Here is a 19,303-nt window from a genome sequence, read left to right as displayed (position 1 = left end):
AAAATATCAGAGATGCATCAGAAAGCACAGTGCTACCTCATTTCATCACAGAGCCTGTTCTTTACAGATGTTCAAAGAGTGCTACAAATTGTGAATGCATGAAAGTGATGACTCTGTAGACTCTGAAAATTGGAATCAATAAAAGTTTTTATTGAGAACAAATGACGGTATCATTTTATTAATTTCTTACAGAAATTTATGGTGAAAAGGTAACCCAGCGCGGAGGTTTTATCTTTTTATGCAAACTATGTTCATCTGCAGACTCGTCTCACTCACCATGTCCAGATCTTAAAAAATGTGGGGAGAGGGTTTATCTTCTTCTTCGGTTTTACAGATGGTATTTTCTCCATTCCGCTTGGCTCTGTTTTGAGACGACGGTATTGTTCACGGGCTTGCGGATTATTCACAGAGGATAAAGGTATGTTCAGTTCATTCAGGACATTGAGAAAACTTGTCCAGCCTGTTGGTTGCATGGTTTGGGCTTTTCTTTTAAAAGGGAGCAGAAGGTTTTTAACTAAATCAACCAAATGTGATCCAATCACAACCTGCCCCTGATAAACAAATTCTCCTCTGGTGGTCCAGCCATTTCTCTCAGATAATTTCCTCAAGATGTATTCACCATTTCTGCAATCACGCTTTGGAAGGATTTTTAATACCTCACTCGCTGTTGCATCCAATTCTAGCTGATCGGGCACGTGAACACGATCCGTCTCACAGGAATCTGATTCAGGTATTGGATCATTAAGACTGTTTCGCTGAAGAGTCACAGTCATCCGTGGCTCCTCCATCTGACCTTGCTTGATTAGGGTGAGGTATCTTTGCAGCAGGGCGTCGTATTTCTTAATTTTTTCATAAGAGGTCATTCCTGACTCGTCGAGTATCGCTCTCATTTTATTATCCAAATCATCCTCCGCCGTCTGTCTGATAGAAGTCTCTGACTGACTCAAGTGTTTGAACTGATGAGGTGAGATGAGAAACATCTTTTGTGCCGTCCTGAGCGACATCTTATCTTCTAATGATTCCGGCCACTAGATCCCCAATTACGGGTGCAAGAGCCATTAGGATGGGGAGAATAAACCCACCTCCTTGACTTTTGAGAGCCAGCTGCTTACATTTTAAACCGGTTCTCTTATCAGCCAGCAGTCTGATAACTTTCTTTTGCTTTTTCAAACTCCGATACTGGGGAGGGGATAGCTTAATGTTACCCTTTAAAATATGCAGAGAAATCTCACACAAAGCTTTAAGAAAGTCGGGTGAACAATGGCCGAGAATGTCCTTACGTTTCTGAGGTGTGGCGTGGTACAGAGCTCTGAGTAACGGAGCATTCCTTTTTATACGGGCTGACATGATAAATTACTATGCTTTCGGAACATAGACAACTGGCCACTGAGTAGGCTATCTTGTATTTACCCGAGAACATGAAATTAAAAAATTCATTCGGGTCTGTGACGATGGTGGTCTGATGGAGGTCGTTCCTCTGCGCAAATTTCCCCCAGAAACTGTTCAGACACAGTTTAGCCACCTGTCTTTTAGCAGGGTTCACTTCTATTTTGCTGGTATCCAGCTGAATACCTTGATGGAGTTTGTAATCTCTGACGTACCTCAGCTTACTCTCTTCATCAAGTGCATCTGCAGGATATCCTGAAGCCTCTTGTTTACCCTTAAGAAATGTGTTTATGTAGTCTACAAAGATTGAGCTACTGGTCCTGTCAAAGTGCCACACCTCAGTGATTTTAGCAAGACGATAACCAAGCTTTAACGCCTGTTAGGGTTCTCTCCTCATCGCTGTGGTTGCATGCACCTGCCTGGTTATTCATTTCAGCACAGGTGCGACAGAGAGTGGATACAAGTTTTCCGTGAGATGACTTGTAAGGTAAAACAGGGAAAAACAGCCCGCGCGGAGGATAAACAACAGCTCTTATGAAACCAAAGTAGCTGTCAGGGTCATCAAAATCTTTGCAAATAATTCTGGGATGGCCGAGAGGGTAAGGAAAGCTGCAATTTACATAGGGGTAAAGAGATGTAAAGTCAGCGCAGTGCACAGTTTCATCTACCCCCGCACTGTACCTCAACCTGAGTGCGCAGTTCCGACCACCGTACAGTGCTTGTCTGGGAGAGAGAGGTTCAGGGGCGTTAAAGCTCTTGAGAAATTCAATCACCTCCGGATGGGACTTTTTCATCTCAGTCCACTCGTGCTCCCACATGATATGCAGACGAAGACCATACACTGACTGAAGCACTCTCTCTCTCTCACGGGTCTCTGCATAGAACTTTTCAAACGGCGCCTTCCTCAGCGGACATGCGTCCTGAGGCAGATGGCAGACGGGGCAGCCGTGAAAGAAACAGCCGTAAAACTCAAAAGCTACCCTCACACCATCAATTTCCGCATACCCATCTACGTGATAAGGACCGATTCCCTTTTCCCCTGTGTTTAAGGCGTGGCTAATCTCAATCCCTCTGCTAAACGCTAACCACTCCAACCACTGGATGGATGCATTTGATAAGGTCTTACTCTGCTGACTGTAATCAACGGGTGAAGGTATAGCCAGGGTTTTAGGCTGCAGAAAGTTGGCGGTAAAAACCTTCATACAGGCCGACGCGATCGTGATGCATTTCAGGGGGTCTACGCGCGTCTCGTTAAAGAATTGCTCGCGGAATTTGACACACCCCTTGAAGAGTATGTCTACATCATTTTTGCAGTAAAGCATGCTCTGTTCACGAAAGTTAAAGGTGCCTTTACACACTCCATCGTACCATCTGTAGAACTCTCCCTGCTCACTGGGGCTCATGAGTTCTACAGAGTAGTAACTCGGTGAAGGAAAAGGCCCCACATATTTCAAATTCTGTTCTGAAGAGAATCTGTGGGGAAAGAAACCTTTGGTATGATCACTGAAACCTAATGCTTTCGGCATCATACTCAGTTTCATAGCCAGGAATGACAGACTATCGATGAATCTCAAACCATAATCACAGTCTGTAAAACAGAGAATTTTACTCCCCTGTGTGATGAGAGAGGGCTTCATACCTAGTTGCACCATGACGTTAAGGATTAGATAGCTATCATATCCTCGTCCGTTGTGAGCAATAAACGTGTATCCACGGTAGCGTGGTCTCCTGAAATGGAGGAGGAATTTCCTGACACAATCCAATCCATAGGCAGACCACTCGACACCTTTCAGCGTTTTTGCACAGACCAGAAAGGGGACATGCACATCGTTCTGACCGACTGAGGATTCAAAATCATAAAAGATCAGTTTTTCGTCAAGCCGTTCGTCGGCGCTGCTAGGCTGAATGTAGCACTGGTGTCCACTGAGAGTTGCTGTAGAACCGGGGGTCAGTTTCTCACCACAGATTGTACATTTTAAACCTTCACACACGTGGGGGGTTTTTACCTTAGTCATCGCAACACGATAAAATCTCTTACACGTCGGACACCTTTTAATCAGATCACAATCACTCACTTGCATTCTGGCTCGGGGCCTCTCACGAGGTTCTTTGTGTCTGTTGAAGCACGACGAGTTACGACAGCTTCTGTTGCAATCGCCACAAAATACAGGACTGAACTCTTGATTTGTACATGACGAGTTTCAACACACAGGACAGTAACCAGGACAGTAGTGTGAGTGTGGCTCATTGTAACTGGTGTAACAGTGCTCGCAAATGTACCTCGACCCTATAAATCCTTTGAGGTTTTTTATTCCATAGTAATGGTTTTGGAGTAATAACAGAAAGAGAGGGCTTGATCGTACTCTGAAATCAGTCTCAAACTTACACAGAGCTAGATCACCCTTGGTTCTGTGAATCACCACAATTTTTCTGTTTAGGATTTTTTCGAATTTTCCAACATCACTGAAAGATACAGGCGTCTGATCAGTCAGCCCTGCCTGATGCTGCCACTCTCTCGCCTGGGCCGAAGCCTGACTATCGGTAAATTTAGAGCCGGAGACGTGCGCGAGACTGATGGCGAAGCAGCTGATTGTCACAGTTATCTGTAATGTACAAGTGACGTTTTTTCTTATGGATTAATTCGCATTCTAAGGTTTTTGAAGCCTTCCGTTTGGCGCCCCCTGTAGGGTTTCTTACTACCTGGAGGACTAACTCCATGTTAGTATCAGAGGCAATCTCTGCGTTCGATTGAGTTAACTCGTCTAAAAAGTCCAGAAAGGCTTTCAGGATTACATCAGACTCGTCTGTGACAGAAATGGTAATGTGTTGAGAAATACTCTCACCTACTAATTCTAGCTGGACGACATAATTACATCTGGCGAGTGATCGCGCTGTTTCTGCCACTTCAAAAAGATTGCTCATAACAGCTGAAGTGAACTCAGCGATGTTGGTTATTATATCAGGGCACGAACGCGGTATTGTGACGGGACGTCTTATTTCAAGACAATTGAAACGTTCACGCTCAATCGGTGGAGGTGTATCTCTCTGATTCTGTTCAGGGATGGCTACATTCTCCTGATTCAAGCTCCCAATCGGTGGAGGTGTATCTCTCTGATTCTGTTCAGGGACGGCTACATTCTCCTGATTCAAGCCCCCAATCGGTGGAGGTGTATCTCTCTGATTCTGTTCAGGGACGGCTACATTCTCCTGATTCAACCCCCTACCATGCTGCCGAGTTTGTTCTGCTGCAGCTGGAGAAGGTAAAGAAATAAGATTTGGTGAGACAGTATATGATGCTGAAGTTTGAGAAGCACTATTCGCTGAGGCTGTATCTAGTGATGTGACACAAGGAGCTGGATTTGGTGAGACAATATTCGGTGACTCATTTTGCAAACTCAGGGCGGGTGGCGGAGGCCCGTTTAAATTCAGGATTGATGATTCTAATTCGTGTAACACGTCAATTTCATCATTTTCATCTTCAATATTCGTAGGAGATGACTGATAATCGACATTAAGGAGCGCATACTCCAGCGGTGTAAAGTAATTCCACACATGAACCGGTATGGGAATGTTTTCCAAATTTCCCACAGCCTCGGATATTACAGCCGGCACAGCTCTGCCTGCTTGATTATCCATCTTTACACAGAATTGAGAATGGCTAAGAGGGGTTAAGATATCTACTTATATATATACACACATTTACTTTACTTCGAAATCACCTTCAAGTCACGGTTAATTTTCTTTTCCTCCACAGACGAGGGTCGGGCCGAATTGTAGGACTTATCCGTTCTATCGACAGATCGGCCTCTGTGGATGAAGGAGAAATAACCATAAAAGTATTTTAAATATATCTGGTTCCGTGATTGTGAATGTTTTAAAAATAAATAAATAAATAAATAATAATAATAATAATAAAATAATAATAATAATATTAATAATAATAATAATAATAATAATAATAATAAATTTTTTTTAAAAAGTAGAGAAAGAAACTGTACCTCTCATTAACCCTCGAACAAGCGACAGTCTGGTGCGCACTCTATTGCACCGTCGATTCTTCACCACGGACCTCACAGGAACTATAACATCAGATTCTGTCAAATTGAAACACAGTTTAATAGCATAAAAATAGATAAATAAATAAAAACCCTTGCTGAACACACTATGTGAAATTTGCATAGATGTTACCATGTAATGCTCCCGTTGAATGCAGCACGGAAAAGTGGACAGAGCAGTAATAATATATCAACTGGCTTGTTTTACAGGCACTTCACATGAGTTCTACTGAAAAAGGCTGTGCTCTTTTAACCACTACCCCTCCCACCCTCACTCTCTCCCTATGCGTCACATCCGTGTTGATGACGTATGACGCTTACGCGCACACGTGAGAAAACAAAAACAAAGAGTGATGAGTTTTTTTTTTTTTTTAAACTTACTCCGCAGATCAGGCTGGATGTCAGCTCTTGTTTTCCGTCCTAAAAAAAAAGTTTTGTTTTTTTTTCTTTGTTTTTTTTTGTTTTCTTTTTACTATTACAAGTACTGACCTAAGAGATTTAAAGTTTTAAGGAGACTTTTGCGTACCAGAGTCCATGATTCCTGTCCTGCCTCGGTTGAGCCCCCGACGTAAATGCCTGAACCATTTTATATAGTCTTACATCCCCCTCCATAGAAATAAGGGAGTGTTTTAAAAATTTCTTGAATTGCTAATTTCAACCCATTTGCTCTTCACACCTAGTCTACATCCATCCTATGGTTAGTAACAGATGTATTGATTCTGTTTACTTGTGAAGTAAGACATAGGATGTTTCCCGCACAGCATGATGCATTCTAGTGAACATCATATATGTTCATTTGTTTACTTGCGAACTAAGACAACGACCCAGACTGTTTACCACACTGTACTTTGCATTCTTATGACCCCTGGCCATTTGTTCCTACTGTTCAGTGCCACAGTATGATGCATTCTTGCGACCCCCTGCAGTTGAGTCTCATAGTATGAGTTGATCAGTCAGAGAGAACCAGATGTAAACTTTATGGGCAACAAGGTCTATTAGTGAATTCTCTGTAGATCAACCCTTGATACCATATGCACCATGTGTGCAAACTAAGAGGGAAACCTTTTTGTGTAATTTAAACCTACCTCTATTTGCTATAAACACCCCATCCTCCGTTCAGTGTCACAGTATGGTGCATTCTTGCGACTCCCCTCACACGTTCACCCTCATGGTATGAGCCAGAGAGAGCCAGATGTCTGTTACCACCCCCACCCCACCCAAATCCTTGTAGTGCTAGCAACACCTGGCAAAAGGAGGACTTTCCGGCACCCTGAGCCATACTCATACGAGACTTAAAATGTCGTCTCTTTCCCACACTGTACTTTGCATTCTTATGACCCCTGGCCATTTGTTCCTACTGTTCAGTGCCACTGTATGATGCATTCTTGCGACCCCCTACAGTTGAGTCTCATGGTATGAGTTGATCAGTCAGAGAGAGCCAAATGTCTGTTACCCCCCACCCACACCCAAATCCTGGCAGTGCTGCATTCTTGCGACCCCCCACACATCTAATTATTTTCTCATCTTTAACTTACAGGGACCGGTCTTTGAAGCTGTTAAAATGTTGACCGCTTCTACAACTTTTCTATTAACCCTAACCCTTTCTCTTATTTAAACATTGAACTAATATATTTCTCACAACCTCCTGACCTTAGCTGTAATCATTCTTAACCCTAGCCATAAACTCCCTCTTCCTTAGATGTCAAAGACCTCCTCAGCAGATGGCTGAGCTATGTCAAACAAAGGTCACACGTCAAAATAGCTTGATCGATCGATAAGAGGTCAAAAGTCATATCCCCAGATGTCAGCAAACGGATGTCAAACAAAGGTCACCTGTCATATTAATTTGATTGATCGATAAGAGGTCAAGGGTCACCTGTCAAAAAGAGTTTGATCGAACGTATGCTTTTATCTCTCTACAGTCATCAACTGACATGATGAAGAAAAAAAGAAAAAGAGAAGAAACCTTAGCAGAATACAAATATTAAGAAGTAGAGAGATCTCTTCTGTTTAGTCTGTTCCAGGTGAACCGGTGAAGGAATCTCTGAAGACAGAAAAAGAATTGGTCCAGCCCAAGGGGGGAAGGTCCATTTCAGGTACTACTTACATCACCCAGAGCAGCTGAAGGACTTCTTGGATTCACTTATCACATTGTACTACGACCTTCAGAAGTAGGGAAAGATTATGCATTGTAATGCATTATCTTTTAGTTTTTTATTAATCTGTGCTTAATCCCATAGAATTAGCAATACGATAATAAGCATAATGATTAACAATACACAGCTGGTTCATTTTAACCTACAAAATCCTGGTAATCTGAATGGATGCCACGGCTGCTGTCTGTCTATTCCTGTCTTATTTTAGCCACACCCTATGTTCCCATTTTAGCCGTCGTTTTCTTCACTGAGATTGAGACGAACCCCCCCCGGTTGAGAGAATTCCCCTTTGTAGTCAGACTTATGCCTCAGAGAACGGTGGTTGGTAACTAATCTTTCCCTACTTCTGCAGGTCGTGGCCTTACTAGTTTACAGTGTGATGAGTGAATCCAGGATATATTATTTTAGCTGCTGTGGGTGCTGTAAGCAGTACCTGTTATGAACCTTCCCACCTTGGCTGGACCAGTTCTCTTTCTTTATCACTTTGATGAGGATCCAGTCCCCGGGTATTAAAGATTCCTCCACAGGGTCACCTGGAACAGACACTAGACAGAAGAGATCTCTCTACTTGTTAACATTTTAACCATGTATTCTGCTAAGGTTTCTTCTCTTTCTTCATCATATCCGGTGAATAGTTCTGTGATAGTAAAAATGGTCATACATTATACATTATACAAATGGAGTTAATCCTGTGCTAGTTAGAGTAATATGCATGTTTAGGACTACTAGTGGTAAACAGTAAACCCAATTCTTCCCAGTTTCTTCAGTCTTGACCTAATTATTCAATTGTGTCTCTCCAGCAAACCTGCTGATTGTGGATGATATGCACAGTGGTTTCTGAGATCCTTTTTTTTCTTTTTTTTTTTAAGTTCTTCGCCATCATGAAGATAATATTGTTTACAAAGTGCGTCCCTGTTATCACTGTAGATTTTTTCAGGAATTCCAAATCTAGGAAACATTTAATTCACCGGTGTTGAGAGTGCATCTGCCTGTGCATCTGGAAATACTTCAACTCATTTGGTAAAACATCACTAATCACCAGGGAGACACCTTTATTTAATTCAATGAAATCCATACAAACGTGTTGAAAAGGGTCCCCCGGCCTCGGGAACTGTCCTCGCCCCGGTCCTAGGCCATAAGTATTGATCATATTTTGCACATATTTGACATGTTAGACAAAACATTTTTATTATCATATTATGATAAAACCATACACTGCAAAAACCTTGTTCATTATTGCTACCATCCCTCCTGTTGAGACATGACATGGTCCATGGCTCAATACTGCAGCATATTTAAACAAATTCTTTGGCAGTATGGTTTTCCTTCCGGTCATTCATACGGGTCTATTGTAGATGGCAATTGAATAACATCTAATAATGCTAAAATATTTGTAGTTTATACATTTAGCTGTCAGTGTAAACGTTAACAACCTTTTTGTTATTTAATTTACAAGCTTCAGTTAATGCTACCAATTCGACTGCTTGAACAGAGTAATTTTTTGGTAGTGGTTGTTTTAAGAAAACTTCAGTTTCTGTTACTACTGCAAATCCTGTAGCATTTGTGCCATCAGGGTTTTTTGCTTGACCTGTCGAATAAATATAGTTATTTCTGCATTTTCATAACGTATATCATTTAAGTCTGGCCTGGGTAAAACACTGATGGTTATTTCTGACATGCAATCATGAGGCTTTCCATCTGTGGGGTAGGTAGCAGTGTGGATGGATTAAGTGTAGCACATCTCTCGACAACAAGGTGTGGCTGTGAAAGAAGAACAGTTATGTAGGAGAGATGTCTGGTAAAGATATTTTGTTAAGTAACCATATCACAGCCACTGCATGAGGTACCTTAAGTGTTAATGGGTGAAATAACACCATAATTGTTGATGCCTGCACTGCCAATGGCTTCTGGCCATTGATTCAAAAATACGATCTCGTCACTTTTTCCCCCTTTCAGTGGACACTGGCCCCTAATTACCGCAATTCAGCAGGGGGTCTTTCATTAGGAGTACTGGACTCCCCCGTGCACGGTTTCAGCTCCGACCCTGGACGGCGGAAAAAACGTCAAGATCTGGTTTGAGGACCCAATTGTTGAGAAAATTCTCTCAATGAGACTCAGAGTTGCTGGAGTCAGTTAATGCAAAGGTTTAATCTTGCAGCAAGCTCAAGAATGTGTGTCTGTATGGGTGCGAACGTGTGTGTGAGTTTGTGTGTGTGAGAGTTTAAAGAACCTGTTATCCACAGGCAGGTCTTAACTAGTATGGCACAGGTCCAGCCTGTCTCATCTTTTTTGGAAGGTCCAGCGCTCGGCCGTAACCCTTCTGTCTGTTTGGACTCTCACATACATTCGGTTAATCATAGCAAAACGAGAACAAAACTTTTTAGCCCCTTAAATTCATAAAACAGACATGTTGCAGTTATTTCCATTCTAGAAAATAAGAGTAATCACCACCATTCCTATAAATTCTGGATATTCTAACAATCTGAATCTTTTTTAAATGTTCGATGAAGCCCTTTGCTGTTCTAGAGACTCAGCTGATCATAAACCAAGTTTTGCTCTTGAACCAAGCTTCTAAACTCTTCCCCTTTTTCATTTCTCAGTTAGTATTCACTTTAAAACTGATTAAAAGAAAAAATAAATGAATGCCTATCAACAAATGTGGGATCTAAACTCTAGTGCTTCCTCTAAAATAATTTCCTTTCTCAATTCAGAAATGTGTGTGTGTAAGTCACAACACCCGTGACACCAAAACGGCTTTCTTTTCTCTCTTTTCTCTACACTCTGCACTGTGAGCACACACGCCAAATCAGAAAGGCTTTTTTCTCTCTTTTCTACATTATGGACTGTGGGGACACAAAACCGCTCTCTCTTTTTTTTTTTGATTGTGTGCCAGGGCGTTGTCTCACGTATTAGATTATGCTTAAGATACGAATGGGTTTATCAGTCACATCAGAATCCATACATACTGATCCTCCCGTAATAAAATGGTCGGATCTTATCAAACACACTTTGTTTCTTGTGACAATCAAGTCAGCGAAACAGCGTATACACGTCAAGACACTGAATCAAGTTGGCCACAAGAACTCATAAGTTTGGCAGTATTGCTCTGCCGTCAGCAATCATACACCCATTTTATTTTCGTGAGACATGTGCAGGCACCTGTTCATCTGCTGTTCTATCACTATGAATTAGTTTATCTATTATCAATAAGGATACTTCTACAACTACTATCAAAGTATGTCCGGACTTCTTATGTCGTCAGTTGCTATATATGAATAAGTGGGTAGCTACTGACAAGCATTAAGCATGTCACACAGCCCAAACATATAACATTTCAGGACACACCACACAGTTAACAACCACAGTGAAGCGTGTCAAAGCCCAAACATGTAACATTCAACAGGACACTTACACAACACATTCAAATCAAACAGTCAGACAACATACAAGAACATATACCCCAGCCGGGATTGCTCCCTGCCTATTTTCCTACAGCTCACTATGTGTGCGCACACCTTTATTCACAAACTCTTCAACTTATACTCTTTTACCAAAGCTGCTACAGCTCGATTGGCCGAATACCCTTAGATCCTATTTCGGTGAATTTGACATCTGCCTTACATGTAACAGATTAGCGGTTCAGCAGTTTTAATTTAGTTTGAGTGAAGGAATTAATTTTATAGCAAAATCCGAAATCGTGAAGAACTCAAGAAAGTAAGCTTATTCTCGGATTCCTGAAACTTTAGATTTGCTCTTTCTTTTACTGCAAAGTACAACGTTGTTTTTTTTGTTTAAATCTTTATAGACATGGTAAATATGAAGGACAAAGCAGTTTTAACATAGTTTGAGTGAAGGAATTCATTTTATAGATAAAATCCCAAGAGTCTGCTGAGAAAAGAGAGTGAATGCAAAGTAGACTTTAACACGGCTCTGGGAGCGAGCCGAGTGCGGGCTAACCGGGAGAATTGCTTGAAAGAAACGCGACACCGAATGAGTGGTCAGAACAAAGCCTCAATACGGTGTTCCCGTGGTGTTTGTGGCTGCCTTGTCTGCAAGCGTTCAACCAAGCAAAGCTCACCATGGGGAAGGTGGCTATGCCAACTAGCCTGATGCCCTGCTCCCGCAGTGACGGATAATCGTACTCTGGTTTCTCTTCATAACGTACAAGTCTTTTGCCTTTTACTAAAGACTTCCGTGGAGAGCAGCACTAATGAGTTGTTTCTATTTTTGGCAGGCTTTACCTTTGAGGGTGAAGCCCTTTCTGTCTGTGCAAAAGAAATCTTGTTACTGTGCAGAGTGACTTCTCTGAGTAGAGTCGCCTTACTTGTTGCGACTGTGCCGATGTTCGAAGCTGGAGTGCAAAGTTGTTGCTTGAATGGTGCTCGCTGGAGCGTGCGGGAGTGCAAAGTTATACCATTTAAAAGGGCTGAAGAGTGCTCAGTGCAGCGGGTGGGCGGAGGTGCAAAGTGACACTCTGGCCACCTATGGCCATAAAAAGAACACCGCTACAAGTGCGCATTGTGCCAAGAAGGGCCCTCGGGCGTGAACCAGTGGACAGTTATCGCTTCTCGGCCTTTTGGCTAAGATCAAGTGTAGTATCTGTTCTTATCAGTTTAATATCTGATATGTCCTCTATACGAGGACTACATATTAAATGGATTTTTAGGAATAGAAGTTGAAAAAGGAGCTTGCTCCATTCACTCCAAGCATCGACCCAGTACTGCAGTGCCGCTGGGAACGGTGCGGTCTTCTCTGCTCTTGTGAAAAAGCAAACAGCGGTGCAGGATGGAAGTTTCAGGGAGCCCAAGATGAAACTTTCTTTTAGTCTGCTGAGAAAAGAGAGTGAATGCGAAGTAGACTTTAACACGGCTCTGGGAGCGAGCCGAGTGCGGGCTAACCGGGAGAATTGCTTGAAAGAAACGCGACACCGAATGAGCGGTCAGAACAAAGCCTCAATACGGTGTTCCCGTGGTGTTTGTGGCTGCCTTGTCTTTTGCACAGAGTAAAAGACAAGGCAGCCATCGAATAGGGCCCGATTGTTCCTACTTGGTCAGCCGAGGAGCAAGGGGGGGGGAGGAAGCGTCTCAACCAAGCAAAGCTCACCATGGGGAAGGTGGCTATGCCAACTAGCCTGATGCCCTGCTCCTGCAGTGACGGATAATCGTACTCTGGTTTCTCATCATAACGTACAAGTCTTTTGCCTTTTACTAAAGACTTCCGTGGAGAGCAGCACTAATGAGTTGTTTCTATTTTTGGCAGGCTTTACCTTTGCGGGTGAAGCCCTTTCTGTCTGTGCAAAAGAAATCTTGTTACTGTGCAGAGTGACTTCTCTGAGTAGAGTCGCCTTACTTGTTGCGACTGTGCCGATGTTCGAAGCTGGAGTGCAAAGTTGTTGCTTGAATGGTGCTCGCTGGAGCGTGCGGGAGTGCAAAGTTATACCATTTAAAAGGGCTGAAGAGTGCTCAGTGCAGCGGGTGGGCGGAGGTGCAAAGTGACACTCTGGCCACCTATGGCCATAAAAAGAACACCGCTACAAGTGCGCATTGTGCCAGGAAGGGCCCTCGGATGTGAACCAGTGGACAGTTATCGCTTCTCGGCCTTTTGGCTAACATCAAGTGTAGTATCTGTTCTTATCAGTTTAATATCTGATATGTCCTCTATACGAGGACTACATATTAAATGGATTTTTAGGAATAGAAGTTGAAAAAGGAGCTTGCTCCGTTCACTCCAAGCATCGACCCAGTACTGCAGTGCCGCTGGGAACGGTGCGGTCTTCTCTGCTCTTGTGAAAAAGCAAACAGCGGTGCAGGATGGAAGTTTCAGGGAGCCCAAGATGAAACTTTCTTTTAGTCTGCTGAGAAAAGAGAGTGAATGCGAAGTAGACTTTAACACGGCTCTGGGAGCGAGCCGAGTGTGGGCTAACCGGGAGAATTGCTTGAAAGTAACGCGACACCGAATGAGCGGTCAGAACAAAGCCTCAATACGGTGTTCCCGTGGTGTTTGTGGCTGCCTTGTCTTTTGCACAGAGTAAAAGACAAGGCAGCCATCGAATAATTATGTGTGAAAAATTTGATTTTTTTTCACACATAATGTGAATGTTATCTGAGCTGAACAAATGTGATCATTAGTTAAATGTCAGTATTCATACTCTTGCAGTATTTACTTCTTCGAGCTGAAGGTATACGCTAAACTTAATGCCAACTGGGCATTAAGACCTTGTGTTTGATCTTTAGATTCAATGTAAAGGCTGTTCTTTGTTTTCTATACTACTCAGATAGTTTTCTTTTTTTCCTCATAAAGACATAAACATCGTAGCACTCACACTCAGAGTAACACATCCTGCTAATAGCAATTGTCCAAAAGAGAGGTGATAGAGACAGAACAAGATTCCAGCTCAGTTTCCATGGCGCATCTTCCTACAAGCTGACTCTTCTCTATTGTGCCTGCAACCCACAATGCCGTCTTTGTTTCGAACTTCTACATCGACATTCAAGTACTTGTGTATTTATGTGTACTCTGATTTTCTACAAGCTAAAAACAAGGAAAGTCCAAACTGAAAGACAAGACACCAATCTTTTTTCCAGGCAGGGTATAGTGCTTTTTTTGTCTTACTGTGGTTTTGTCACAGTCACTCACATTGCCATTCTGTGGTCACTTTGCTCCTCAAACTACTGTCATCTGAGGCCCCACTCTCAGCATTTCCTGTCTGGAACAATAGTATTTCCTGTGTCTGTGTGCTTATTCTGGGAGGGGATGATGGTCTTTAAAATTCATGAGAAAGTATTTGGAATATAAATAACACATTTAAGTTAGGATAAGGTAGAAATAAGTCCTCTAAATGTTTTTTGTGAGCTTTCCCTTTTAACTGTCCTTCTTTATCTATTCTATGACAATCTGGAGATGTTTGGCATTTCAGAACATTTCAAAGAACAGAGTTTAGTTATTTATTAATGCACTCATGTAGTGTGTAGGGAAACTTACATGTCGTGCCATGGTACTGGGTCTATTATGCCTAATTCAGCAGGATCTTGGAAGTACGTAATATTTCCAATTTGCACCAGGAAAAAGGTGTGGGAGGAAAATGCATCTTTCAGAGGGTGTAGGTGGCAAATTTGGGGACCTGCAGGAGCCACCATGTCTCACATGTTCCAGCACATTTCTGCACGCTTCAGTTCAAAGAGCTAGAGGTGGAAGAGAAGAAGATCTAAAAAAAACAAAAACATGAAGGTCAAAATGTATTCATGTAGTAAATAATAATTTAGTAAAAGGCAATAATAAACAATAGTAGCCTGACATGACTACTTTCTGTTCCAGTGATTTATACCAAGTCTGTTTTACATTAGGATTTCAATTTTTTTGTTTACCATTCTGAACCCCAACCAGGAGGACTTCATTAAAAATAACAGTTTGCTGCCCTCTTGTGGTAAGATGATATGCTTCTAATAAGGATTTCCAGTAAAAGACTAGATTCTTGCTGCGGATTTACAAACCATTTAACACACGTGTTTGTTCTTTCAAAGAAACTGAATACACACAAACAAAAATAGAACACGACTGAGATTTGAATTGAGTAAAAATAAGTGTGTCATCGCCATCAGTTTTTAATCTTCAAATCAACGAAACAAACGAACATAAATGCGGAAGGCATAATTGTGAGTTCAAGAAAAATCTAATTATACATAATTCACAAAGAAAACCCAGCCTTTTCAAGGTTCTGAGCTGCTACTTGTATTGTTATTTTAAATATATCTTTAGAAGATGTCAACTTTTGCTTTTTACAACTGATAGAAAGTTTAACCATTTCTTTATATATAAATAAACGTATATGCTTCATTAAGAATAGCATTGTGAGTAAGACTCAAGCGTGAGGGATATTAGGACTTGAATAACTTTAGCAAAACGCTAAACAAGATATTGGAATAGTTCTTTATTCGTACAATAATACCGTTTTCAGCTTAGATGAACATAACTTTGGAATAATTTTCAATCAGATAAGAACTTTTATGCGTTCAAGTAGCCAGCCATTCCTCTCAGAAAGCTAACAGGCTAACAAGAGGAGCATAAACTTCGGTACATGGAGATTTTTCCTCCAAGTTGTCTTGCTAAAAAGTTACAAAGTAGGTTACATTTATTTTGAAAAACGATACATGATATTACCCTTTGTCATTTGGTAACAACATATCATTAACTTCTTAATAAAAATAAACAATCTAAAAAAAAGGCTTTATTTAGTTTAATGTAATTCAGTAATACTTTAACCCAACAGGGTTGCTGCAGTATATATTGTATACTATATTGTAGTATATATTGCAGTATATATTGTTATAGAATAAAAAAAGATGACTTAATTCTAACTTTTTTTTTTTAGTGCTAATGTGGCAAGGAGCGGAGTAATATAAGGAATTTCGGGGCCAACAACGCCACCCCAAGATATGACAACTGGAGTACAAATACAATAAGGACACAGGGTCGTGACTTAGGAGGCAGAGATAGTAGAGTGAATAAAACATCTGTTTATTGAAAAATGTATATGAATAAAGCAAAAGTAAAACTGCTGCTGCAGAGAAAGAAAGGAGAAAAGGGTTAAACAAAAGATACATTTAGAAAATGATTTTTATTAACAAAAAGAGGCTAAAAGGTTGACTATAACAATGCTAAAATCCAAATAACAGAAAACTAAAATCAGTGGGCTGGAGCCTCAGTGGGAGGCATACTACTGGGTGTGGGTGTCCCTCCTTAACCTGGGGTGAAATACTACAGAGAAAAGAAATCACTACAACCACACTAGAAGTGCCCCAGTGTCTACTTGCATGCAAAATGGGAAGTGAGGCCCTCACCACGGTGCCTAGCCTCCCACCTGATGACAACCAGGCCGCACTGAAACTGAAAAAGGAACAACAAACAAAGAGGGTTAACAAAACCTGCAACTTAATCCATAATCAAACTATATTACAGATGTAAATGGAAAAAATATACTTAAACTAACCAAACTGAATACACAAAGAGCTACACAAAACAGAGTGAAACAAACCAAAACTGTATAACAGAACTGCACAAAACAAACAGAACAGCAGCAAGTAAACCTAGAAGACAAAACAACACATGTTAGTGAGAAGCAAGATTTCATCACACATACACACATGATGGGATGGGGACCCTACTCACCACCTTGATCAGGTAACCAGGTCAGCAAGAGGCTGAATGGAGCCATTCTGAGCCTTTGTGTAGACACACCACACAGCATGGGGAAGAGCTAAGGGAGGTGCTAAAGAGGTGGCCACCTGAGTTGCAACATTCTTTTTTTCGACAATGAAGGGACAAGAAAGATGGCAGAGAGAGTTGGGGAAAGACATGCTGCAAATTGGTCCAGGCCGGGACTCGAGCTGCCTGCATCGCAGAACAACAGCTTATGAACATGGAACGCCCGCTGAACAAGTTAAAATATACGGTATTGCACTCAGGTGAGAATTTATTATTGATAAGAATATGACTGATTGAAACTAATTAAGGTCATTTTTAAAAAAATAATTGCAATCTGGAGATATGCATGCTGCTGAATATACTGTAAAACACTGAGCTTTGCAAAACAAAAAGCCTATCCACTGGTACTGCTGTGTTTATGTGAGCTGATACACTCATACTGCACATAAATTAGTCTGTTGATGTGTAACTGTCTTCTGTATTTTTCTGCTTTACTAGTCTGCTGACAGCAGAGGGAGCGAGAGCGATGAGAATGATGCAGGAGAGACATGCGGACTATATGCAGCAAAGGTATGTGGGCAGATATTTATCCTCTTCTACACAATATATAGCACACACTAACCAGCTTAACTGCCTGAATGGCCAAGTTATTATTTATAGCAATGAGCAATTCTGCCTTTACCCCCCCATCTGATCCTCTGACACCAGCCTACATCATGATTTCCCCTTGCAGAAACTGTTGCACTAGTGGAACATTTAATACTAAGGGGCTCAAATTTCGGCTTCCCCAGCGCACAGCCAGCCGCAGTCTGCACACAAACCACTTCCTCTATCAGAGACAAGGTACAGAAGAAGAAGGGGAGTGTGCATGGGAAGAAATATCTAGAGACAAGCAAAGAAGCTGATAGAGATCCACAGAAAGACGAAAAAATAGGGAAGTTGAAATATGAGTGAATTTGGTTCAAATCATATAATGAGGTGTAATAAATAGAAGCACACAGTCCAGATTCTTCACCAGTATGTGCTTGTTTGTGTAGGTGATGCATAACTCAGCCATGACTTGACATTTCCACAGCTGCTTCACTCAACGTAGAAAATGCATTGCTCCAGTTTCAATTTCTCTTTAAGTCCCTTTCCACTGGCATTTAATTCATCCAAGTCTCCTCTCCAGATACGTTTTTCCTTCTCAGCGCCTCTCATTTTCTCTATTTTTTCACCTGCTGGTCATTGGGGCAGATTTACAGAGTCCCAGGCCCAGCCATCCCCTGACCCTGATTCATGACACTCTCAAGGAGAGATGCTTTTGAGCTTCAGCTGTTGTAATGTTATCATTTGAACATTTTATTGTCTTTCTTCACACTTTTTAACTAACCTTGTCAACCCTCCTCTTGAGATATTGGTTGCTTATACAGGTATTAGACGGGAAAAATAAGATTTTGCTAAGTAGTGAGACATATCAGTGATTTACGGTTCAGTGTTGCTCCCATTTGGAAAAAGAATAATGACTGTCCCAATTCATACATTCTTTCTTTATTTCCTTATTTTTGTCATTGTGTATCTGTCTCCTCTCACGTACACATTCAGCACATAAAGTCTGGAAAACAGCACACTCACATTAAGTCAATGACAGCATTACAAAGGCTTAACATGTGGTAGCAGTTAAGCAAACCTTTCCCATCCAGTAGACCTAAAATTAAAGAAAAAAAACAAAAGATGGAAACAGCATACAGCTTCTTGTCAGATATAGATGTAACAGTCCAAAGAGATACCCTGTTTATTTGACCGTGTCCGGTTCAAATATCCTTTCATTAAATGACAAAAGCTGAGAAACGAGTAGGGCAACACAACTCTTTCTCACTCATTTTATTTTTTACAATAGTCGAAGACTATATATTTCAGTCTCATAAAGTTCAGTGAACACGAGAAAAATGCATTTAAAACCTGAAGATCATTCGCTTAACCAATCGAGTGAGTCAGTTGGCAGACTTTGTACATTTACATATTCTTTTGGTCAGCTCTGTTCCTACCAATGAATTTCAAGTGTGTTTTATACTCATCTGAGTTGTGCTTGAGGCCAAGTTGAAGAATACCGCACTGGTAACTGATAAATTTCTGACTTGGGTCTTTGTATCTGGTAGGGCTTTGCTGTACCATAAAAGTGCCAAATAGGATATAATTGCAGTACATAACTCAGATATTTATTGAATAAAAAAGTAAAGACTTACTAAGGTATGTGTATTCCTTACAGCTATTCAAGTTTAATTAGTATATTTCAATGTAAATCATCCTATTTAGTGGTGGCTTTTGTACAAATTCCTTCATAGATTTAATTATCGACATTGATTCTAAGACAAACCATATCATATGAATAAAAATCATCACAATCTCAGTCAAACATCCCCCTCTGTGCCCCATCAGCACAGAAACACTGTGGGACTGAATGTTTAACAAACGTCGACTGAGTAAGTAGTTTTGATCCTCTAGTATAACAAAAACAGAAGCAGT

The 19,303-nt window shown here is 41.2% G+C and overlaps 1 protein-coding gene, 4 non-coding genes and 1 pseudogene across 5 annotated transcripts in view; 4 read left to right on the top strand and 2 right to left on the bottom strand.

Moving 5' to 3' along the window:
- Positions 1–19,303, bottom strand: part of tdp1 (tyrosyl-DNA phosphodiesterase 1) — a 330,936-nt gene that overhangs the window by 65,064 nt on the left and 246,569 nt on the right. The gene's annotated exons all lie outside the window — the stretch shown is intronic.
- Positions 1–19,303, bottom strand: part of LOC140302299 (uncharacterized) — a 334,032-nt pseudogene that overhangs the window by 254,330 nt on the left and 60,399 nt on the right.
- Positions 11,736–11,849, top strand: LOC140302559 (U5 spliceosomal RNA). Its single transcript, XR_011915018.1, has one exon. It is a non-coding gene; the product is annotated as a U5 spliceosomal RNA (small nuclear RNA).
- LOC140302684 (U2 spliceosomal RNA) lies at positions 12,158–12,348 on the top strand. The gene has a single exon (XR_011915130.1). It is a non-coding gene; the product is annotated as a U2 spliceosomal RNA (small nuclear RNA).
- LOC140302562 (U5 spliceosomal RNA) lies at positions 12,761–12,874 on the top strand. The gene has a single exon (XR_011915021.1). It is a non-coding gene; the product is annotated as a U5 spliceosomal RNA (small nuclear RNA).
- LOC140302540 (U2 spliceosomal RNA) lies at positions 13,183–13,373 on the top strand. The gene has a single exon (XR_011915001.1). It is a non-coding gene; the product is annotated as a U2 spliceosomal RNA (small nuclear RNA).

Source organism: Leuresthes tenuis, unplaced genomic scaffold (assembly GCF_036924035.1).
Source record: "Leuresthes tenuis unplaced genomic scaffold, fLeuTen1.0.hap1 SCAF_2, whole genome shotgun sequence".
NCBI classification, from domain to species: Eukaryota; Metazoa; Chordata; class Actinopteri; order Atheriniformes; family Atherinopsidae; genus Leuresthes; species Leuresthes tenuis.
Note: the sequence above shows the minus strand (reverse complement) of the source record. Positions and strands in the feature narration are given on the sequence as shown.